This window comes from Pipra filicauda, unplaced genomic scaffold, assembly GCF_003945595.2.
Source record: "Pipra filicauda isolate LSUMZ 115617 unplaced genomic scaffold, ASM394559v2 scaffold88_size2543281_pilon, whole genome shotgun sequence".
NCBI classification, from domain to species: Eukaryota; Metazoa; Chordata; class Aves; order Passeriformes; family Pipridae; genus Pipra; species Pipra filicauda.
In genome coordinates, this window is record NW_024105075.1 from 18,919 (window position 1) to 45,217 (window position 26,299).

Genomic DNA, 26,299 nt, shown 5'->3' on the forward strand with positions numbered 1-26,299 from the left:
AGGCAATATTGAGTGCTAGAGTCCAGAATGTAGTCTGCAGCAATGTCTGGTTTGGTGGCATGGCCAGGGTATCTCAGCTGGGGCTTAATTTTTGGAACTCACTCGGTCTCAGCTTATTTTATCCTTGTTTTCTTCTGCTTGGGATTAGAGTGCCTCTGCTGTCAAAATTACTAATAGACCCCTGAGGCAGAAAATGTTTCTTCTGTAATGATACGTACTGTGCTACTTCACATCTGCAACGCTGCAGGGCCACTCTTTTGGCTACCTCTCACTTTGCCGGGGAGTGAGATGGAAAAATGACTGTCTTTCCCGGTACACCTTTAACATACTTTAGTTCAGTTTACATTAAATACCCAGGAGTGAGGACAGAATGACAGCTACTGTACTGTGTGAGCTGCCCAAAGGTAGATTCTGTTAATACAGAAGTTAGACAGTGTGACAGATAGATGGGAGATAAGCAAAAGGCTATTATCCCAAGGTAAAGTTATTTCAACATACTGCCAATAACCCCTACTTATAATTTGGATGAGAGGTAGGAGAGGCATGACTTCAGCTGAGATCCTTTGACTGCCATCTACACCTTTCAGTGAGGCTCCGACACTTTATCAAAGAGAGGGGAAAAAAAAGAAAGATCAGTCTTTATATTCTGGGCAGATGTCCAATAAGAAACTCCAGCAGAAGATTAAAGTATTTAACATGAAAGAGAGATCTCGTGCAATGTGTAATATCCAGCAGTTCTAAAAATAAGCATGTTTGTCAAGTCTGCAACAATCAGGCTGATTGCTAGCATTGACAGCATGACATACAGCTTGCAATCTGGCACAGGGGAAAAATGTTATTCCAATATCTTCACAGACAAGATGGCCTTTGCATTTACAGGAGAGGGTCTGCATAACAGCCCTGGCCCAGCATGCCTAGTGTCTTTCCCCAGCTGTGACACCCCACTCCTGAGGAGCTGAGGAGGAACTGGAAAGACAGCTTCTGAGGAGGATTCAACAAATACTGCTGCCTGATCTTGCAAGTCTGACCAGACCCTTCTAATGGTCATAAGAGAGGGAGTCCCTGGCACATCTGCTAGAGTGTCACATGTTAGTGACTGAGTTGTTCAGACTGCCATCAGGAGAAGTGGAAAGATGAGCCGAAAGAGGTAATGACTTTTCAGAAACTATTTGCTGAGCAGGGGATAGAACCATTCTCCACCCCAAAACACAGAACAGATAACTGACCAGAGAAAGGGCTGTACACAGCAAATGAGTGCTTGTGTGCTGATTGATTTCACAGTGTACTTCCTTTTGAATGCCAAGTCCTCCCCTGGGAGCAGGAAAGGAGTACTACACCAGATCCAATAGTGGGAGTGGATTTTGAGGGAGGGATAAAACTGGGCTGGAAAAGACATGTAACTTGACCATAGCTATAAAGGAAGCTGAAGTTCAGAGTAGGATTCACATATGGAATTGCTATCTTTCCACTTCTAAGCATGCTGAAGGAGCACTAAATATAAGTTCAGGATACAGACAAACTACCAGTCTGCTTGGAAAGCTTCCTGGTATTTATGGCCAGAAATCTGAACAGTGGTACTCAGAGGAATCCAATCTGCTTCCTGGGAAGGAGCTGCTGTCTTTGGGCTGCAAGTGATATCTCCGTAGCAGTACTCTTCTCCTGAGCCGACACAGTGCTTCTCTGAGGGAGACATCAATGCACAGGCAGCCGTCTTGCAGGGACTGAGCTCCAGTCAGACCTGGACTGGGGCCACAGACAAACTATATGCCCTAATAAAGAAGTCCCCAGACAGCAAGCATTTGTTCTTTCTAAGAACTATGATTGACCTGTTTTTCTCTTGAAAGCAAAAAGGTTTTAAAAGTTCAGTTCATTTTTCAACTCTTCCTAACTGCGGGGGTGAAATACTGCTTTCTGTGAGTCTGAGACCTGCAATGAAGTCTCTGGGCATGAAACACCATGTCCCTTGTCTTTCCTGGCTAGCCCTACTTATTGCTCCAAGAGCTCCACATTTGCAAATCACTCCTTTCATTTCCAAGTGTTCTTCCGATCCCCTTTGATGCATAGGATTTCTTTCACTTACTTTTTCTTTCCAGAAAGCCAAACACTAAAATCTAAATGTGAACATAATGTTAACCTTGCTAAAGCCTGTTACAGGCCGAAAGAACAGCCACATACATAGCTAATGTTCTTTACCACCTCATTAAAATGCAGGACAGCTGAATGCAGATGCTCACATGGCCAGAACTGCAGGCATTTGCAAACCTTCACATTAATAAAATTCCAGAGTACTTTATTAAAACATTGCAACTCCACCCACTCCCCAAGACACCTCTGGGGTTTGTGAGCCTGAAGAAAGCAAGCATTAGGCAACAGAACTATTTCTGGTTCTGGCAGGCGTCCTCTGTTCACAGATGAAGTCTTTGATTCCTGTAGCTTTTTTTCTTCTTTTAAATACAGAACTTATGACTTCATACTTTCTTCCTGGGGTTAAGTAGTTCTGGTTCATACCCTTTACTGCACATCACCTTCTAGAGTAAATAACCTCTCACGCTCTGTTTTTCTGTCAAAATAAAATACAAGCTCCTGACTCATGTCATCTGGGGCAGGTCCATAAAAACATGGAAATTCACTATTTTTGGAAAATACAAGTATTTTAGGGAAATACAGCCACATATAGCTGGCTTGCTGTCTCACAGTGTATCCCCAGGGCTGGACTGGATGGGGAACATCCTGTTTCTCTTACTAGTGGTCAAACAAGAGCTCATGGTTCTTAACCGTTCCTATACCAGTTCACAAGGCTGTTGCCTGTGCTGTAGAGAACGTACTGCATCTCTTAGGGGTCTGCAGGGAATTGTTCTATCCTTGCTGTAGAGAGAGACACTGGATATACTGGGTCCATTAAACAGTTTGAACTAGTTCAGAAAGTTTAAGTAATGAGAAATGACTTTGTGGCAGTGCTTTGAGTGAGGACTTGGAAAGTGTCCCCATATACAAACACGTCCCAAATGTCCCTGTTTTCTGGGAAAGCCTTGTCCAATTTATCTTTGTAAGGTAAGCAATTAGTTAAATACTATAATTTATGTGCTCATTCACCCATAAGTGTAAATTGCATTTCCTTGCCTCCTTGACCCTAAAAAGATATGTCTGGGTTTAATGACTCTAATTCAGCTGGTATTTTACCCACAGACACTGTTGGCGATGTCAGCATTTCTTGCACGACAAGGGAATTACCCCGGGAAAGCAAATTCAAACTCATACCTAGGAACAGATCCAACACTAGTCTAGCCATGCTCCAGCAACCCACTTCTGAGCATCCAATAACCTGAGCGCTGCTGATTGAATGCACCACCAGCAATGTGTTTTTCGAGATCCCAGCTGTTACCTTGGGCTCACCAGGAGGATTGGCATGCAAAGATTTCAGGAGGGAAAGAAAGATGTGTTCTCTGCCAGTTTCAACACTGCTGTGTGATGTGTAGGAGGCAGCAAAGCACATCCAGAAAACAGCTAAACTGGAAGAACAGCCAAATCTTTTGTGAGCGAGGTTCCTACTTTCGGCTGAGCAAAGGCACTAATGTTTCCTGAATGCATTATTTCTGACATTTAAAAATGCCTGGCCTTAAAAAAGTTCAGTAAAACTTGGCTCTATTACAATTGGTACAAATTTTGTCATTGATTTCAGCAGAGCTAGAATTTTACCTTGGACATACAGACCTACAAATCATCTATAAAAATCCATCTATTTAAGCTTAGTCCAAAACATTTTTGTATTCACATTTTATGATGGAAGACCACACTGCCAGTTTGAGTCAGATGCTGAAAGCTCTTTTATATTTAAGGCATGATACTTGGGAATCGGATGACAGCCTGTACCATTTCACTCTTTAGTAGCACATAATAGAGCAAGTGCCACCTGTTACAGAAGCTGTCAGCACTCTCTCTGGTGGAAGGGTGATTGAACAATGAAAAACACTTGTCTGATCCAGTCAGGATTTATGATTATATGCTGCTGAGTACATTTCAGGTTTTAACTGTAAGAAAACATTCAAACATGAATGTATCTGTCTATATCACTGACCTTTGCCCCTGATGGTAAACTTCTTTATTCCTTCTTTTACCTGTTACATTTTATTCCATAACAAAGCTTCTTCCTCCACAAAATTTCTTTTGATCACCTATTTCATACACTCTATTACTGAGTTACCTCAAACATGCATGAAACAAAATCTGTCCAGACTCACCAGGATGAAGCTAGATTTTTTCCCCCCAGTTATTCCTCTCCTCCACTGTTGTTTAAGGTTAGAAGAATCAGTTTCCAGCCAGGCTGTGTGGGCAGGAGACCTGGTAGGTAATAGAGGCCATTCCTTTTTGCAGAAGTGCCTAGGAGGATCTCCCTCTGTTTAACAGGCCTTCTTGCCATCACAGGTAGGATGCATATGGTTGGCTTCCATTTTTCCACACCGCCTTAGCTAAAAAGAGAATATTTTTTCTCTCTCACAAATAAATTTGGTAAGTTCCCTGAAGGCTTTGAGTGAATTGTGCCAGACAAACCTTGTTTGTTAGGATGCTTAGCACAATTACCATATAACACCTGTTTTGTTATGACAACATTTTCCATGCATACAATCAATTCACTGTAGTCACCCAGAGTCTGAGGACTTCACTTTTTGCTTAAGGTTTGTTTCTGTTTGTTTAGATAAGAACTTAAGGCAAGGCAAAGTGGAAATCCCTGCATTTGATCAGATTCTAGCAAGTAGCTCAGAGAGTTGCATGGCAAACCAAGGAGGAGACTGCAGAGGTGCATTCCCTGCCACTGTCATGCTTGGAGAAATGACAATGGATTAAATGAATGTGACAGAAGAAACTGCTGCTCAAGAACTTTGAAGCAGGTGAGTTCTTAGGGTTACCTAGGACCACCCTGATGTCCTTAGCTGTCCTTATGATTGCAGGAATTGCTTCTTGGAGGATCAAGATTTGTAACTCCAGAGTTTGTGAAAGCCTGGAGGAAAGGGCAGAGTTGTTTACGTGCTGGAATGCTCCAGATTCCCCTTTGCAGACCTGTCCCCCTTAGCAGGCCAATCTATGTCTACACTGTCATGACTTTGTGCTCCTGATCACAGCTGAGCCTCAGCTGCTTCCATCTCTAACCCTGTCACAGTCTTCTCCAGCTCAGCACTGATGCATGCAATCCAGCTTCTTCAGGGGAAGAGTGGAGGGTAGAGAAGGTGTACACATCTGGGCCTGTTGCAATCTTTACACCCCCAAACAGGCCAGGACACCTCAGGCACGTGGGTGCAATCTGTGGTCCCACTTTCTTGGGGAAGACACAACAAGGCAATTTCTCCTCACAGCTTGACCCACTGCACTTCACGATGCTGCCATATACGTATGTGTGGGAGGCAGTCTGTGCTTAGTAGAGTGAGCTGAGGGAGCATCTACACTGTATAACGTCCCATTGGTACCATGAATACATGTAGAATCACAGAATCATGGGAAAGCTGAGACTGAAAGGGACCACAGGCAGGCTCCAGTCCAACCTCCTGCTTGGAGCAAGGTCAGCTGTGAAAGCAGATCAGGTGGCTCAAAGCTTTATCCACCTGGGTCTTGAAAAGCCTGCCAGTGGGTGACGGCACAACCTCTGTGAGCAGTGACTTCCAGTATTCACTTCTCCGTATTGTTAAAAAGATTTTTTTCTGATATCCATGCTGAACTTCTTGTTTCAGTTCATAACCATTGCTCCTCGTACTGCTGCCACACACCTCAGTGAAGAACCTGCCTCCATTTTCTTAACAGCTTCCCTGCAGGTACTGAGGGACTGCCCTTATGTCCTCCCAAAGGCTGAAGAAGCCCAGTTCTCACCAGACAAGTGTTCCAGCCCTGATCTTTTCAGTTGTCCTCTGCTGAGCTCATGCTAGTTTGTTGATATATTTCTCACATTAGGTAGTCCAGCATAAAACTTCATGTGTCTGGGATGAAGACAGAAAAACATCAGCTACAATAACACCACCTGCACTTGGTTTTGTTTTGTGCCTAATCACAGGCTCAGAGAGGTTTTGCCTCACTTTCAGCTTTGTGAAAATGTCACAAAGAAAAATTTATTGCTTAAAGCAGATTGAATTTGTTGCCATCTTTTGGATTTTTAATACTAGATTTTATACAGAGTTAGGAAGTACATATATGTAGTTTCAAGGTACATGAACCAGATAGAATACTATTGCTATTTTGCAACATTTTCTTTTATATTAGTAGAATTTGCAATATATAGGTCTACAAAATCTATCTTTTTTTTTTTTTTTTTTTTAATTCAGAACTAGAAAGCTTCAAAAAGACTTATTTTTCAGAGAATTTGTTGAATCACCATGGAAAACTCTATCAAAATGCCAGATTTCAGCACACAGTTATTTTTCCACTATGAAAAAATGCTTACATTGAAAGATGAGTCAGTGAAAAAGTTTATGAAGCTGAAGCAGTTGTTATATTAATGTTGAATTTTCTAAGGGGTTGATTCTTTTTTGATAGAAACTGGCATGCCAACATGCCACCAACTGCAGCTGATAATCTCATTCTGAATGCAACCTCCCAACTAAAAAACTTATAAACCCATTAAAAAAACAATTAGTAAAAAATCATGGTGAAAAGACCATCAAGAATAATTCCATAAAAAAGATGTAGGTTCATAGGGTGTCCTTATACCATGGATTTCTGGGTACTAAGGGGTTTTACTGCATAAAAATATGCTTGTCCTCTTCTGATAATATTCTCCAATCATTACGTGCCAGACAAGACTGGACTGAGCTGTGTGGGTCCTTCATCTGGCACAGTTCTGACACTGATTTTATTTTACTTTCTCAAAACTAACAGCGTGCAAGCTCTGATCAGTTACACAGTTCTCCTTTATAGAGCAGAGACTACTGTACTTCTCTGATTTCCAAATGAAGACATGTTTAACTTTATCTACATGCATCTTGTGAAATATAAAATGTGCTGTGCAAAACATTACTGTGCTTAATTTCTGTAAAAATATCCATTCAAGACACCCCAACTGACAACAGTCATTGAGAAAAATGCATTTAAAATGTCTATGCTCTGACTTGCTCTTGCACAAGAAATCACATGCCAGAGATGCACATTTTGTTTTCAACTACAAACTTCAGACTTCTTTTTCTCCCTGCAAGGCATACTGAGCTACCACTGCTGAGTGGTGCAGAGTATTTAGCAGGCACAGTTAGCAAAGAACCCCCTGGAAATCCAATCAGTATGTCAAGACTGATGTTATTGATGTATATGGGGAGACTTCTCATTCCAACCCCTGCTGCTCCTTTAGAAACCCAGAGGATTGTTAACACAGTTAGAGAGAGTTCATGAACTCTGCTCTGTATGAATGCAAAGTATCTGGAACATTGATATGGAAGTGGAGACTCTCTTGCCTTTATTTCTATTCATGTTCCTTTACATAATATTTTAATGATTAAGAACCAGATTTAGCCCCCTGATATCCCTACTGGTTCCTCTGAAGTCAATTGATGGTTACCAAACATAGAATTTAATCGCAAATTTTGTAAAAATAAAGTAATAAAATTCCCAGGTCTTGCAGCTTCATAAAACTTTCAAATAAAACCTTTCCCTTTGGCTACTGCCATCTATTGTTGATTCTAATAGAAAAAAAAGAGAGAAAATGAAGCTTACAAGACACGGCACAGCCCTGTGCATGAGACTTTTGTGCTGGAGGCATAAATATGGAGTAAGTTCCTTCCAAGGCATTTTTAACAATGTTACACACACTCCACCAGGCAGGAGAAAGGCCTGATCCCTTCTAGCGTCCTCAGAGTATACTGTGTACCACTGAGGTGATCGTGAGGCATATAATATGAAGCAGGGAATTACAGCAGTTGTTCCTTAATTTACGCACCTAAGCCTCACTCAAGAAAACTTAAGTGATTTTGCTGGACTAGGTCCAGATCCTTCCTGCACGCCAGTCTGCCACCAGCTGCCTCCACTGCCTTCCCTCCCTCTCTGGAGAGGTTCAGAAGAGCTTGTTAGACTGGGTCCCATTCTTCACCTGTGAAGTGCTCTCACATCATGAGCCTGTACTGCCTAAGAGCTTCTGGAAGGGTGGAGGTCCTGTGCTGTAACCTCATAGACACTTCTTGAACTGCCTATTTGCAAGCATTGTGAGATGCCTCCACTTTTTTTTTTTTTTAAATATAGCTTTCTCTTTTTGACATCTCGGACTCTTTTATATTCAGTGGGCCAAATTATAAGGAGTATAAAATTGATTTAGCTTGCATACAAAAGGTCATCTTACACTGTGCTCTTACTTTCAATTTCTCAGTACTTCAGAGTCATAGGATGAGTTATTAAATGTACAATAACTACTAGATAATTTTAAACATCTTTTACTTATAACTAATACAATGTTTACAGCTAGCACACATTTAAGAAAACTGGTTGATACCTCTCTAGGTCGGTAGATCACTTTGGGAGAATAAATAGATGCTGCAGCAGCAGCAGTCTAGTTTTTACCAGGAGTTTGTTCAGAGTAATAGTTGGGGCAGTCAGTTTTCACAGCTATCATACTGATCAGCTTCTGAAAGATGATGAGATGGAGTTCAGACATGTAGAAAAGAGGCATTCTTCACTGTCCTCTCTACCATACCTTCTCATTTTGCTGGCTTCATGTGTTTAGGTATGGGGAGTCTAAATAAAAGGTTTTAGCCTGGCACTGTAATGAAATACAGTAATTTTAGATGTGATGGTTGATTAACATGGTAGTTGATGTAACACGATACCACATTTTTTCTGTAGTAAAGAAAATAAGTAAGAGATTTATTGACAGTGGCTTGTGGACCCAGTGATTTGTTCAAACCAAATGCTAAAACAACAAGAAGCCTACTGCTGCTGCCACCACTGAAGCCACAAGCAAACAGTTCATGTCTTGGAACTGAAGGCTCACTAACAAACTGCCTCTCTGCATCCACTGAGTGTGTGGCCAGAAGAATGCCGGGCAGCATTGCCATTTCTGGTTAGCTTTGCCTAATGATAGGTCACAAAATTTCTGTGTTTTTATTTTTTTTTTCAGTAGACATTTATCCAGCAACACACTCTGGAAGTGTAAACTTACCTGTCTTCAACAGAAATAAACCACATTCCAACCAGCTACATTTTGCCACTAAACACAAAATTTCTTTGCTTATACTGTCAGTGGTCCTGTCATTTTTTTCAGAGTGTTGTGTGATATTGTGCTTCTGGGTCCTGCTATAACAAGTGAAGTCAGGAATTCCCTTCTCAGAGTGAAGCCTTCATTGCTGATGGCTGTATTGACATGGAGATGATGGCTGAGAGTAATATGTATTGAAGGCACAGCAGTCTGCTGAGATTGGTGATAGTCACTCCTGAAATGCTAAATATAACCTTAAATTTTACAGTATTTTGACATGCTTTATTGGAAGGTATCATAATTTCTATAGTTCAGGTCTGAATCTAGTTTTGTTTTATATATCTTTAAGACATTAGAGCAGGTGTGCAGACTTCTGGATTTCTTCCTTGCATCCAGGTCTTTTTACCTGGTAAAATAAGTGGAAAAGGCATCTAAGTCAGATTTGACTGCAGACTGTGTGGGACTTTTGTTCCTGGCATGCGAGTCTGCAGCAAAGTCCAAGCTCAGCTCTCCCATTATCCAAAAGGTTTTATTAGTCTCCAAGAACGAAGAACCTATTGCTTCTGGCTACCCGGGTCCCAGGGTACCCAGATAAGAAGGACAGATAAGATACCATAAGAAGGATGTAGATTCATTAAGGGTATGGTTTCATGATGTGTCTGCCAGCAGGAACACGACACAGAAAGCCCGAATGTGCAGAAGGCTGCGACTGCAGAGAGACAGTGAAAAGCAACTTTGGCCTCTGTTCTTTCTTTGTTCTGAGGTGAAAGGACCACTGAGATCAGTGGCTTGTGATTGATCATTTTTGCTATCCGTTATCATTAAGAATGCAAGATCTTCATTTACAAACTGTAATGTTCCCGGCTGTGTTGCAATTCTGGGGACAGGATGCAAAGGAATAGTCCTTTCAGATGACACTGTTGGTTCCCGTGTATTCTCTTCCCATTTGAGGGAGCAAATCTTGCATTTGCTCATCAAGATAGAATATAAATGACCATTTCTGTTGTTGATGCATAAATCAGAACAGATCCCAGGTTGTTCATCAACTGTTTCAGTGCAATTCTTACATGTAGCAATGTGTTCATCCATGTACTCTTGCTTGCTGCCTGGAGAGAAATCATCCCTTCAATACACTTGAGGCTAAACCTCCCAGATACATTTTTACCAGCTTCTAAGTATTTTGTGATCAGAAACAAAGGGTTAAAAAATACTTTAGCTGTATTATTGATGAAAATATGATTATTAGCTTACAAAATTAAATTGCATAAAGAAAGGTTCAGTGGTTTGGAACTTTGAAATATAACTTTTATACAAGTCTTTATTTCAATTTCTAATCAATAATTCTTAGAATATGGCTTCATTTCTATTGCCAATAGTGTTTTTATGGAGAGTATTTCATTCAAAATAACAAATGGTTCAGGTGATTTATATCTCTTTTTAAATGTAATATCTTAATATGCACTGTACCTTATTATGGATGCCTGTCACTCATGCTTCAGTCCAGTGAAATTACTGGTGAAACTATGACTAATAAAATTGGTTGTGAACCAAAATTCAATAACAGCAAAGTTAATTACGTGTTTACAAGAGTATAAACTTACAGTTTGATCAATATGTAAATTCTGACCTTCAATGGTCTTTTCAGCCTTCTTTTAAGCTTTTAGTCTTGCAAAGATTAACTTAACTGCCTAGAACTTCCTTTTATGAAGTTACCAGTATATGAGAACAAAGAATTTCAAATGGTGAGTTTATATTTTTCAAAAATTAAACAAAATACAAACTGTTGATGCTGTAAGTACTCATTCATCTTACTAAATGGCAACATTAAACTGATATATATTTACTATAACAAGAATAGCTACTTAACATTTTTTATATTTATTTTCATATAAATTATGCTATTAACTATATTAATGCAGCATTCTTGAAACACACTGCTTGAGACTCCTGTCCAAAGTGTGAAGAGTTTTGTATAAGGGATGGTTGTTGAATCAAAGCATTTTTGAAGTTATTTGTCTCCCAGGGTCTGCCAAAGCAGTCCTTATGTATCAATGATCATCTTTCCCTGACTGAACGACTATCTTTTATCTACATTTCCTGAAGAGTACCTAGAGATACCACTGCACTTGTTTTTATACCGCTTCTTTTAGGGAATACACTTCTTTTGCAGATAAAACAGGCATATCATTCCCTGTATTTAACATTGCTATGGATAGCAATAAGCTTGTCACACACAAGCATTATTCAGGGCAGCCAAGAAAATATCTGTTTTTGGACAGATAACTTTCATGGTAAGTTCTGATCTGACTTTGGAATGACGTTGTTTGAGTGAAAAATTTGCAGAATATTGCCAGCTGCACCACAAAAAAATCACTGAGAAGGACATTGTTTCTACCTAGAAATCCATCACTTGTATGTTTGCTTGGCTGGTTTTGTGTTACATTTCTGTCCTCAGAGCCAGCAGGGAATTGCAGTTACTGGGATGGAAACTGAAGGAAGTTCTAGCTCAGACATGAATATATCCTATTGTGCAACATGAAGCTGTTATTTTTCTGAAGGATTTGTGGTTACAAAGCAAACCACAAGACAAAAGCAATTGGATGCTTTCTAGCATATTTGGACTGACTGGCTTCTAAAGTAGGACATATGTGCTCTGGTTCAGCACTCAGGCAGCTCTTAGACACTGAAGTAGGTTGCTTAATGGACACAGAAAGGATTGACTTATTTTAAAATAACCTGCAGAATTTCATTCAATGTTTTAAAATGTTTATTCTCTCAGGAAGATTATATCTCTGGTAGTAACAGAGAGTACTTTATTTCAGAGGTGTGAAATCTTATGGCTTACCTGGCTGTAATTTTTGCTTCTGGAACTTCCCTCAATGTCTCCCATCCCACCATTTCAAGATCTATCAAAAGTTCCAGCTGTTCCTTTTCTCCTTTGTGGCTGGCTTTGTCAGTCTTGGAACAGAAGTCCTAGCCCAGAAAGGTTTACTCCTTCATTTTAAATAGCCATAAAAATCTAATTTCTCTCCTGGTTTAAACTGATATCCTCTGATATTGTCAGTGTTACCTAGGAGCTCCAAATGCATCATGCAATTAATTCCCTAATTTCCTTCTTCTTAAGGTAGTTGTGGAAGAGAATAAAACCCCTAAACACTGTAATTTGCTTCAGTATCAGCAATCATTTCAGTCCTGAACAAAGGTGGAATAATGTTGCATGGCAATAGTGTTTTAAATATACAAACCCAGAACATCACACACATCACAGGATCCTAGGTGGTCAGGCTACACCATGGAAAGTTTACTCTAGCATCCAGAGTAAGAGATACTCTTTAGAAAGAGATGTGGTTCTTCCTGATCTGGAGAGCCCCTTTCCCCCAGCACTGGGGACATAACTGGGAACCAGAGGACCCAAGCAGCTGGCATGATGCATGTGACACCTTGCAGAACTGGCTGCAGCATTCCTGCTTATGAAAAAGCCAGAGCTGTATTGTGGCTTGATGCTGGAGTATAAAGTTTAATGTATTTTGCATGATGTTGGCTAAATAAGGCTGAAAAATGTTGGTAACATAGAATGAATGTATATTTTGCCCTTGTTACTGTGATTTGATTAAAATGCTGAAACAAAAAAGGGAGTGTAAAGTATCAGTCAACATACAAGTGAACCTAGTGAGAATTACTTGGTCATTGAAATCTAAAAGTCAGGAAGGTTTCGATCTTTGGGCTCACCTATAATTTGTGCACCATAAATGTAGACTGAAGTCGTTAGGGACTTTGTAATGACAGTGCTGTCTATAACAGTATCGTCAAGCAAGACATTGGCATAAATCATTGGCACTTTGCAAAGTGTCACTTCTGTCAACCTCCCAGTGATGTGATCTTTAGTCTTTCAAATCTATAGACTGGCATTTGGATCAGCTAAGCACCTAGCATCCTGTCTTGCATATTAAAGCTACTTTAGCCAATATCTAAATGCTGAAGTAATGCCTGCTTAAAAATATTTTTGAATTATTTGCATAATATAATCCCAGTACTTTAAAGCTTTCCTATAGGGCATAACTGTACAGTCTGTCCTCTGTTGATGGATTCACAACTACCTTAATCAATAATTAAGAAAAAAAAGGTATTAATTGAAGCAAGGAGCCCCATAAAATAACTAAATGGATGTTAAGAAAAATTAGATACTAAAATAATCGCAGTTTATAAAATACTTTCAAAGAAATTTTATGAAGACAAGCTTTTCAGTTTGAAATTGTTTTAGATAATATACAGGTTTCTTATGGATAGAAATGGCTTGTAGGGGTTGATACAAATAGACTAAATAACATGGATAGATTTAATAACATCTGAAAATGGACAGCAAGCAAAGAAAGCAGTCTTCTGTCTCTACAATGAACCTCAAACCAGAACTCAGTAATGTAGCACTTCACTGGACAATACTGCAACCCTATTGGAATCATCTTGTTTTACCTATGGATGAGTTTTTAGAGATGATGTATTGCTAGATGTGTAAACACTCCTGGGTATGCTCCTAGCCCTGGACATGTGTTTGTGTTACTGATAAATTGTTAGATGGTCCCTGGTATGGTCTTGTTCTGTGACTGTTGTCTCAAGGACACTGATTGGTACAGATGTTTTTGTAACGGCTGCCGAAGCACACGCAGAATTTGCAGGTGTCCTTTTGAGTACTTTGAGATGACAAACCATAGTCACTTCATTATACTCTTCTAATCCTTCCTTTAGATATTATAGTTCAGGGTTGTATTTTTCATGAGGTTTTAGAAGGGTTTCCTTTTGAATTATGAGCGTATTTGATGCACTTTAAGACCCCTTGCAGTCTGTGCCAAAGCCAAAGCCAAACTGACTGACACCATGCAATTAAAAAGTTGCATTTGCATACACAGACGTAGTGAAAGGCATGAAGTCATATATGCCACAAACAAGATTACATGTAGCTTTATGAAAGGCATCAATAAAGATGACTTTAATCAATTAAGATTAAACTATCTTAGTCTAGAAGACATGATTCTTAGGCTGTTTGGAAAAGGCTATATTAAACAAATGGAATTCATTTTCTTGCTTACTGGCCTCTGGAAGTTCCTGGACTACTTCTAAAGTGCTTATAAAAGGTTACTGAAAACAGACCTGTTTTCAATACATTTAGGTATTTGTTGAAAAAGTTGGAGAGGTTGAATTGAGGGCAATAGGCATAGCAACTAGATTAACAGTAAGCATCTTCAAATTCAGGCTGAGTTTTAAGAAAGATACATGTGTTCAGATTTTACAAAGACCTTTCAAAATTCTGGCAGAAGTAGCTGTAAAGTTTCATTTGTCAGTAAACAAACAAATCTGAAACTGTTATTTAGGGCATTGTGGTGTATATAAGCTTTGTGGTAAACTGAAATCCTATTGTTCTATATTCTTTTTCCAGGCATAACATAATTTTGGTTTCTAGTTACCATCAGAACAGAAGTGGGCAGTAGAAGAATGGCAACAATCTCACAAACATTTTGCAACAGTGAGAATCACAGATGGATGACCTCAGAAATTGATTTTACTGTGTTTTTGATTGCCAAAGGTAATAAATGAGTAACTTACCCAGGTTGTATCGATAAATTTGAAGCAAAGTGGCTACAACCGGGCATGATATAAACAAATGTGCTCAGAGCTGAAAGATTTATAGCTCTTTTAGCATAAAAGCTGCCATATCTTTCTAGATATGTTGAAGTCTTCAGTGCCTAATTTTTAAGGCAAGAAGAAAGAATAAAATTCTACAATATAAAGCCTTTAATGATCAAAAGTAGAGCAATGGAGGTAGTTTCTTCTTTAAAAGACCAAAAGATATTTTAAAAGTAACTTGGCAATACAGTAAGAGCATCATCCATCATCCACCTGAAACTCAAAGGAGAAGCCCCACTTCCACCATTGTTTTTCAATGTTAACATATTCATAGCATATTTCCTAGATTTTTTTTGTATATGTGTCTTTAAGCTGTGCAAGGGGGAAGTCACAGCTTTCTGCAAGGGCCATGATGGAAAAGTGAACTAATATTTGCATTTCTGCTTTCTGATCTTGTTTTGTCTGTAAGCTCAAAAAATATATGTTCATGTTTATATAACTTTTTCTACCATGAACTATGTGAAGTGATGAGGGATGAGACAATATTTGTGTATTTAAAAGGATAAAAAGAAAGAATTACAAAGATGATTTCTATCACGTGTTTAGCTAGTAATTGGAAACAAAAGAAGAAACCATTAGCAGTGAAATTAATGACTATCCTGCCGTGGGCTTTATGGGGTCAGAATTTTCTTCCCTATGATGAGGACCAGAGTAAGAGAAACAATTGCACAAATTGTAATGATAAGGGATAAGTCTGGAAAATAAGGAGATGCTCCTCCAACGCCATTTCTAGTCTATCCTTAGCTACATGTTTTAGCTAACCAATCAGAAGCAAAAGGGAAGTTACTAGATTTCATACTTAACATTTTATTTCCAAGAATAAATACATTGCATCCAAAGCAGTAAGGGTCTCAACAGAGAGAAACCCTCCCCTCCCCCGATATTCCAGTTCTTCCTTATAATGGACTCAGCATGAAAAGATCTAAATAATTTCTCCAGATACTGAGATCAATCAGCTAAATTCTCTGCTCTTACACATTGTCACTATAGTGTAACTCTGCTGAAGCCATTTAAGTCAGACCAATGGAAAACTGGTCTAAATGAGAACGGATCTGTCTGGAGAAGGAGGCAAGATGCTCAGCCACTCAAGAAAATGCCATATCTCTTATAGCATAGCTTCTTGACAGAATATCATATGGCAAAATAATATTAAGGGAAGTTCCACTTCCTTTCTGGTTTGTATGTGCTCTCTCACTTAATACAGAGTATTGCTTTTCCCATATGTATAAGCAGCAATGGTTCAGATCAAACACAGCACTTCACGCAACTATTCCTGTACACCTAGAAAACCCCAGTTACATTAATTCAGTGCTGGGGGACCCTGAGTGACAGGGTAGCCTTATATCACTACAGGCATAAATTTCTTCAAGACCAAGCCTGGATCTCTTTGTAGTGCTTAGATGGACAAGCCCCCTCTGAGGTATTTCATCTGCCTGCAAAGAGCTTTGAGGATGGGTGTGGGCACACATGAGAGCATGGCTGCTTGCTCTGTCTCTCTCCAGTTTGCCTGTCTTTTGAGTTTTATATGCTTTCAAAACACACTGAGATTTCCTGAGATTTCACACTGAGATTTCACCTATTGTTCATGATATTTCCATTTTCTCAGTTGTTCTGATATAGACAATTCCTTTCTCTGCTCTTTTCTGCGTCCAGGGCAAGAGTTTGTAGAAGCAGCATCAGCCACTGACCCTTCCCAGCAGCCGAGATTCAGCTGGTCTGCAAGAAGATGACAGTAGTAGTAACTAGTAACGAGTAACTTCAGTAAGCTGTGGGCATAAAATCTCACAGTTTGGGGGGACAGGGGTGCAGGTTTGTTGCATAACTGTAGATGATAAACATTAAGAGGTCAGCTACCAAGGTGCTGCTTTTCCCTTCCAGGACCTTCATTGAGTTCTTACTGATTTTCAGGAAATTTGGCCTGGCTTTCCCAGGATGTTTGAAAATGTCTGCTATTATTTAAGCAAGTTTTAAATTCTTGTACCGGTTCTAATAAAAGGTGCTATTGCTTCATGTATGATTTACCAGGGAGGATGGCTACCTGTGATACAGTAGTCAGTAACTATTCAACCCTTCAAGTGCCTGGTCCTATGTGGGACAGAGCTGTAGCAAAGTAATATCTTCTTATTTCCTTTCTTTCTGCCTCTATCACCATCAAAATATTCTCTCTCACCACACTTCATAAGGACTTTCACCCGATATGAATTCGGTACCTAGTATTATTTGTGATGCTCTGTGTTTCCCAGTCCTTTTGTACATTTTGTCAATACAGTTGAAAATGCTTCAAGCCTGAATGTCACTATGTGTTTGTAGAACAACATAACCTGTGCTCGTCAGGACTGCAAGGTGCTATTGCTGTAATTAATTGACTAGCTTGACTCTTAAGTAATTTGGGTTCTGTACTAATACCGAGTCATTCTCAGGATCAACACATCTGAAGGAGTGGAAAATACCTTTGATCTACCAATTGTAATCAAAATAGTGCAAAAGATGAATTTAAAAATGTGTTATATAGTTTAAAATTATAAATCATAATCTTGAACCCTGACTTTTAAAACACAGAGACGTAAGGGGCATTTGTGCTTCTTAAAGTCTTCAGGAAATGATTCTCCAGCTTTGCTTCAAGTATTACTTACCCTTTACACCTAGTATCTAGTAAAGGCGCTTAGAAAAGTGTTTGCATCCTCAAGAACTTATCAGAAAACATGTGTAAAAATACTCAAAGACATTGTGCACAACTGTTACTTATGGACTTACGATGACAATGTGTATCAAACACTCAGCACATATCTAGGCAGCAGCTAAAGTTCAGCTACTCAACTTTAACCCCCAGGAGGAGGTCAACAGGAAAAAGGAATGCATGTTAAAGCTCACACCAATGTTAAGTGAGATTCCTTCAATGGGGCTTGAACTCCTACTCGAGATATCAGCAGCAGGGCTGAGTGCCTTGGAATGCAAATTGAGCTTGTTACTCTTCATCACAGGAGTCATAAAAGTTCTACATCAAAGATGCAGATACAGGCTGAATTTTATCCAAGGGATATTTCACCACCTACCCAACGGCCAGCTTCCAGATAATGGCAGGGAATACTTTGAACTACTATTGCTGATTAGACTCCCTCTGTCTTCACAAATACTTTATCATTGTTTGTTCCACTAAATTAACAACAGAAATGCACCATCTTGGAACACAGACTTTATGAAATGCTCTCAAAGATGAAAATCCTCACACGTTACAACCTCTCTTGTTACTGAATTATCCTTCATTTTTGGTCTTTCATGTACCAATAATAAAAAAAAAGGAATCTTGTTTCTGAGTGTTGCCAGACTAAATAATGAAATGTACAATTTTACTGGCCATGAGATGACTCCAAGTTATAGTGATTAATTTAAAATAATTTAGATACACCATTTCACCTGCAAGCATGGCAAAAAAATACCAAACAACTATTTAAAAAAAATTACCAGGGGGACATGTAAGAGAATGGTACAGGTAACAAAAATGCCCCAGTTTTTGTTGCTTATTGTTCAAAGTTCAAAGCACATGAAAGGACCCAGCACATAGGGTTCACATTTTATCCATCTCTTAAATTAAGGTGAAGGTTGTACCAAGGAAGTGAAGAAATTCAGATAAAGTGAGGGGGAAAAAAGTGAAGCAATAAAATAAAAAAAAAATGATAATTTGCATAAACTCAGGCGTTTTGCTATTGGTAGATTGAGCTGTTGAATGAAAGAGAAAATAAAATCATGCAACAAAAGGTACACAAAGGATTAAAAAACGAGAATAGAACAATGCTTTTTGTGGTACTGGTCACACAGACTGTAACTTGTGAAACAGGACCGATGACAACAAGGCCCAGCAGTTTGGACTTTTTTTGATTCCTTTGATGAAGATGAAAGAAGAGATACATAAATCAGTTTTTCTTTTGAATTCTAGAAGGTTTTAAGGTACTGCACTGCAGAACGAGGTACAAAAATGCAGACAACAGACAGATGAGCAGGAATGTTCAAGTGGAAAGGAGATCCGTACCTTTGGTCTTCATATTTCGACCATATTTTTTTCAGTTTCTCTTTGTATTGTTTTTGCTGAGAGGACTTTACCAGCAGTTCCCTTCCATGTCACTTTTTGTATGTCTCCCTTTAAGGTGTGAACTCGACCCTTCATGATGATCACCCCTTGGTGAAGGCTGTCCTGCCATCACCCATGGGCAGTGCCAGTGAGCACCACCACGCAGTTGGCCCTAGTAGAGCAAATAAAACCACAGGGAGTCTGAACATGTGTCAAATCTGCTCTCACCTAAGGAAGATCTTTTATTCTGTGCAGTTGTTTCCTGGTGAATCTACATGCTCTGCTTCCTCTGCAATATTCATTAACACAAGTCACTTGTACAGTAAATATTTATTTAACTTTAAGATTTATATAGTGTCTTTGCCTACAGCACCTAGGTGGTATTTGCAGAAATTAAAAACATAAGTTATATGAAGCTTTCAATAATGTTTTGCATTAAACTGCTACTGTTGTCAGAAATAAATCAGCTATATTGTCATGAAATGAAATAAACCTAACAAAACCCAAACAAGCAGAAGTACAAAATCAATCAACCAAAAGCTAACCAAATAAATGTGGCTTGCATAAATACAAGCAAGAAAGATTGACTATCAGCTGCATCAATGAAATACCTAGACATGAATGAAAGCAGGCATCATTAATCTGCATTGATTGCATTTGTTTGCTGGGCCGTGCTTCCTATCTGACCTGAACACTAGCTGGAAGCCATATTGCTGGTGCTATTTGTAGGCAGATGTATGTTTGCAGCAAACCCGGTGTTAAAGGCGAGTGATCACGGTAACTGCTAAGTTTAGGAATGTGAAAGGGAAGCATTTTTCCTGGCAGCAAAGGCAGTTTCAAGAGTTTCAGCCTCGTTGATAATTTTCTCCTTTGTCTTTCTGTTCATTACTCCAGTGGTTGCTTAAGGGCAGCCATTAATGCAATTCTGCAATATGGTCAATTGGTGAGTTGTTTTAGATTAGATACCTCCAGAAGCACTATTAACAAAGAAAATCATAGAGAACAGCAAGCCCCTTAGTCATTGCACTGATTCATTTTAGGACACAATATCAAAAACAGCTAAACCAGCATCACTGAGAGACCAGCGAGCTCTGGGAGTGAGAGGAAAAAGAGAAAGAGAGGCTTTCCTGCCAGGGAAAATGTCTTGGCAACTATACACCAAGTTAGGGAGCCATGCCAGTCTCCATGGTAGCTGAGGAAGAAAAAGGAACCTTTCCCAAGGCCCTCAGGTATCTGAAGCTGACTCTGGTCACTCACAGATACAGAGCCACATATGAGCATCTCTTAAATACTGCACACACCATCGCTTTACATTTGCTTTTCATGTTGGGCTACATGCTCAAGCCACACTAGGGTGAAGCACTTAGCTGACTGACTTCACTCATCCAAATTAGGAAGGCTGCAATGAACAATTGCTTTGCTATTTGCATACATTACTGTCATAGGTTTCATTTAGCCATGGATTTTTCCCGTAACAAAATACACAAAGAGAGCAAGTGGGCCTGAATCTGCCACAGTGTTTTCAACTGAGCAGTTTCCACTGAAAGGGAGCAAATTCACCAGGTGCATACATGGAAAACCAAGCACTCTCAAAAAGCAAATCCACTCTCAGAGTACCTTCTGCTCTGTGATCTACACTTATATTTTACATTTTCACTACCTGATAGTTTAAGTTCTAAGATGTGTTGGATCAAGTTTGGTTTCCATTTGTGTCCAGAATGAGAAATCACACTATTCAGCTGTAGAAGAGAGCAAAAATGAATCCAGAGTGGTTTTACTTGCATATCAGTCCTGCAGCCATGATTCTCCCCACTTGCATTAAGTGGGATTTGTTTTTTCCTTTGGGGGTTTGACTTATGATATTACTTAGTATGATGATGCTGGTGCAGAGACCAGCTCTTATTACACCAATTTGGTAACAGATCCAGATATAAACAAACATACCTTAGAACAGCCTTTCCCCATCTTTCTCCCTTTAGTACCATATTATGCTTTTTAAAACATCGTTTACAACTCCTTGCTAAGGAAACCCATTTGCATCATTTACCTCTTTAAAGACCGTCTTTGGTGAAATAGGTTTCAGAGGCAACGTAGTGAGGGTTTCATAGGAAATTGGATTTTTTTCCTCACTTTGTTGTACAAGAGGTTAAAATTTATTTCTGTTTGATCGTGCTCACCTCAAAGATGTCCCCTGCAGGCTCTGTCTGTTGGCAGTTAACATGGGTTTAAAGAATGCTCTCTAGGCCATTTTGCAGCAAGAAAGTAGTAGGTCTTACATGGAAATGCAAACAAAACCTTTAAAGCTTTTGATCTTCTTGGGGACTTGATGAAATCTCTTGAGCAAATTGAAGGATTACATGCAACAGCAAATATGTACAAGTATAACAAATTAACTGTAAATGATATAAGTAATCTAAAATGGAAGCATAAGGTATTACAGTCTCATGGCAGTATCTGAAGTTTGTTTCACTAAAACTCAAGAATATTTTAAAAGCAATGGTAAATGACTATTGACTACAAATATTCATTCAAATGCAAAAGAGAATTGCTCTGGGGTTTCTTTTCCTTTAATCTCCTTCTGATTTGATCTAAGCACATCCTTCTAACCTTAATGCAAGAGGGGTGGGAGGGAGTGTGGGGGGGACAAGCTGTGAAATTCATACTGCTAATCCCCTGAGGACTTCCTAATCAGACAAGAGCCACTAGGGAGATAGTTTTCAAAAGGTCTTTTGTTTCTCCTCATGTAAAGAACACAGAGAGCAGGTACTGCTGTGCATGGTACACTGGGACTTTTGCATGGTAAAACAATAACACTTTGAAAGGCAGCAGGATTACCATATCTTCTTGTACTAATTGTCATTCAAAAAGGTGACCTATAAATTTCCCCCTGCTTTGAGCAGAGGTGGTGTGGTGACCTGGTCAAACCAGGTTCAAGTGTCATTGATTGGATGATGATGGACAAGGAAGAGTCCTTTGCCAGACGTGAATCTATTTGACATTTCACTCATCAAGCAACTTGAGTTTATTTTCTAAATCAGCCTTTTCTCTTGCTTTGCTTACAGTTTAGAAACAGTGGCATGCACAGGCACATCATCATGTTTGCATCTGGTCACAGCTCTTGGCAGCAGGCACAAAGGAAGAAAAGCCTATGGATATTTTTCACTTCACATAACTTCTAAATGAATGGGGTGAGCAGCAGCCAGGACAGAAACACTGAGAAACTCACATCATTAGGAACTTCAAAAGAGGAGGACTGCAAAGCCTCTCTTGCAGCATCATCAAATTATTTGTCTTCCCTTTGGGAATGCTTCTGTTCAAAACTCTAGAAAATAATTCACAATGATGATAACAGTTTGAGAAAAAAGTCAAAGTGATCACCTTAATGAGGCCCTTTTGAAGTTAAATATACCTCATTTCAAGACATGTAAAGTATTCTTAATATAGAGAACCATTGAACAGATGATGTGCAGAAGTCTCCATCTTTCACTACTCTTGTTTTTACACACAGGATTACAAATTCATGTTCTGTATTGAAATCATGCAATCAAACCTTTCAAACTTGCGGTTTAATTACTACCGCTGCCTGAGATGTTAAGAGTTGCAGACATTAAGGGCCTCCTTAAGACACGGTTTTTATATCTGCCCTTCCAGTTAAACATGTATAACCTTGAGTGTGAACTGAGTAAGGATAATGTATTGGCACTGAACTGAAGAGTAGTGTTTTGTCCACACAGAAAACACGTGTCACTTGAACCATATTGTTACTGAAAATACAGTACAGTCCTCCTCTCCTTCCCATGCCAACAGAGGTGTAGTTTTACTAGGATAAAAGTGCTTCATTTTAATATGAATAACTGACAATCAAGAAAGGGAATGTACCACAATACTTCGCCTTCATCAGTTGCAGGGAGCACATCAGCCTAGTCACTTCAATATAAAATATCGGCAGAAGGGGTGCCACTGTGTGAACATGCCTGGCCCACCCTGGGGAGACGAGGCACAAGATGGCCCACAGGAGTCAAAGGGAACAGAGCACTTCTGCTTATCAGAAGGTGGCTCTGTCCTATCAACCAGTCTAAGCCCCACAGAGTGCAAAGCCTTTTCAGCAGTGATTTGCCTGTCAGGATGACAGGTTTATCTGAGACCTACCCATGGCTGCCTAGGACAGATATCCAGGGTTTGGTGCACTGAGGCACCACTCCTTCCTTCACAAGCTTACCACCAGGGTTGAACTCCCACGTGCTATCATTCTCAATAATGACAGCAAGTGGTTTGGCTAACTATACTATGCTGTCAAGGCCCTACAGTCATACAGAATGAAGCACTGAATACAACTGGGTCAAGTTAGCAAAGAAAATGTTTGTTCGCCACAAAAATCAGCTTTGGTTCAGCTGAAAAAATGGACAAAACTCATGCCAAGTTTAATGATTTTCTTCCTTTCCCACGACAGTTAAGACATTTTATCTGTTTTTCAACAATGTTTTAATTTAGCGAGGGAAGAGAAGGTCTAAACATCTCTCCTCTAAACTGTGGTGTCTAAATGAAACATCATTATAGAAAGTTGATTCTTCTTTGGCAATTTTTATTTTTTAAGGGTGAAGGATGCAACTTCACAGTGAAAATGGTGAGTACTTTTGGGTGATGCGATATTTCCATTCAGCTTGCAGACTGTAAAATCAGTTTTCTCAGTTCTCTTAATGAGAATACCTGTCCTTCTACTAATACAACATGATAAAAAAGATCTTCTTGAAAGAAAGGAATCATTCTTATACATGCAAAAATACAGAAAAAATGATGTTTGGTGGATACTGTTGAGTAAGCAAAGACTGAATATTAAGTATGGGATGACAGAAGAGCAATCCAGGAGTCATTGGCACTGTTGATTTAATTGCATAATTTAGCAGGTGAAAGAGAGATAGTATTAGTTCACTGGCTATTTTCGCAGCTGTCTTTGGTAAAGTGCAGAGGGACCACACAAACAGGAATCTGCAAAATATGGCTGGGCAGAAGTAAGCTGCAATTCAAATACAGCATTATGCAGTGATTTGGGAGGATCAAGGCAGAACATAAGCATGTTTTTGTCAAGGACCTGCAAATGTTTTTTCTGAGAACAAGTTATGAGTCCCCATCATGTGGATAACAAAAATTCCTTGCAGGACAGATGAGACCTCCTGCTCCACAGCCTGGTGGGTGGTGTCTGGCTTCTCTAGTAAGGCCTAAGCATGGCCCTTCCTCATGCAGATGCAGATACAGGATTTTCCTCCTTTACATGATTGATAATTTTCAAGATTATTTCAAGAACTTAATATATTTGACACCTTTATTCCTCTCTCAGACGTGGATGAAATTAGTTGGGAAGCTCAGAGAAAAAGGAAGGACAGGCAGATGGGGGTCTGACCAGTAAGCAAAGAGACAGAAAACGCTGTCTGCTCCTTTTAGCTGCTTTTCATGGACATGCTAGCAACCATCTGGGATCAGTGACCACCAGCCACGTAGAGCAATACCATCACTTATCCTAAAAGCCACTCATTGTTCTCCCCTTGCCAGTAAGTCATGTCCACCTTCCTCAGTTTCTCTTTTTGTCACATGTTGGTATAGTAAAGAATACCCCCAGCCCAACCCCAAATCTAGCTTAAACTTCAGGCCGAATTCACTACTTTAAATCTCTACATTTCCAAAAAAAAATCGTGTGTCCTGGAGTATTGTGTTAAATGCTGATCATAGCAAATAAAAATAAAAACGGCAGAGCAAATCTGGTTGAAAGCAAAGCAGACATTACAAGGAAAGACACCAGCTTACATTAAGCCTGCAATATTTTCTTGAGATACATTTATAAGAAATTCTAGAATGAAAAGCCATAATTAGAAAATGAATAAAACCCAGAGCACAGGCCTTGAAGGTATACATCACTCCACAGACAGCTCTTTCTTTTTTCCCCTTTCCTCAAAGCCAGCTTATGAAATGGCATTGCAACCTGACTGCTTCTCTCTGAATTTTTGCAAGTACAGCTAATAAAAAGCCAGGAATTTCCCATCTTTGGTTATGAAAAGGAAGTTTCCAAGATTGGAGTCACTGATAAACTGAATAACCCCTCTCAAAATTGCCTTATTACTTCCGTCTCCTTCCCCAAGCTTTGAGCAGAATAAAATATTTATATGCACCCTGGCAACAGCCCAATTCAAAAATATTATACAGCTGGTCCTATTGATTTCAATGCCTGTGGAATAAATGTCTACCCGTGTGAGGAAAGGAGACAGAAAAAAGAGTCCAAACTGCAGTATTTAAAATGTGTATTTTAAATATATGTAAAAATACTGAAGTAATGAGATTTTACTTTTTTGTTTTAATCAGCCTTAATACATGGTCTTATCCTGATTTAAAAGCTTCACAGAATGATCCTGTTCATGCTGAAGGACACCCCTGTGTGATATCAGGAAGCAATCTTGCTTGGACCATTTCTACATGCATTTCCACGATAACAACTATTACAATATTCTGAATTTGAGATGGGCTATACAGCTTTTTTCCCCCTTTGATTTTATCCTTTAGATTGTAGCATAAATGGTCTGTAAAACATTTCACTGTCTAATTTTAGAACAGGAACTGATCTCTACATAAAAAGGGATTTTTTTACTGGCTGAGAAAATTAAAAAATCCAACACCAAATAAACTACAAATGAAGCCCAGGGCACTTGCTAAGTATCTTTTGATTTTTAAAAAAGGCTTATAAACAATAAACAAATAAACAACAAACTTTCAAAGCAAGGCTGCACTTAAATTCATGTTGGAAATATGTATATGAATCCTCATGTATAAGAAATGAAATGAAATGTTTCTCAGGACTGGTCTGTCTGAGTAAGCAGCAGCTATACAAGCTTTGAAATGGAAATTTATCTGGAAAAAACATTATTTTTGCCAAAATGATTAAGCATTTGGGGAGATAATTGCCAAAAAAGAACTAAAAACTTTCTTGATTAAAATCTTTATTGATTAAATTCCTGTGAAAATATTCATAGGACAAAGCCATAAGCACATTTTCTATTCCACAACGCAAAAAAAAAAAAAAAAAAAAAAAAAAAAAAATCAATATATCAAAATAACATTATGGGTAACTGTAAATTTCAGTCAGGTCCGACGATACAATAAATTTCATGTGTAGGAAAAATATGAGGGCATTATATTTAGGAAACATGCACTTCCAAATGTTACATTTAGGAAGCATACATTCTTCTAAAGAATTTGTTCTCCAAAAGGATTCAATAACATTTCGTAGAAATGTAAATTAAGCATAAAATGGTGAAAGGCTTTTTTTAAGGCCTTTTTCAAGCAGCTGTAGATGTGTCACAAGACATAAGACACGTGCTGTTCTCCATTAAGACTCAAAGCAGAACAAAGCGTAG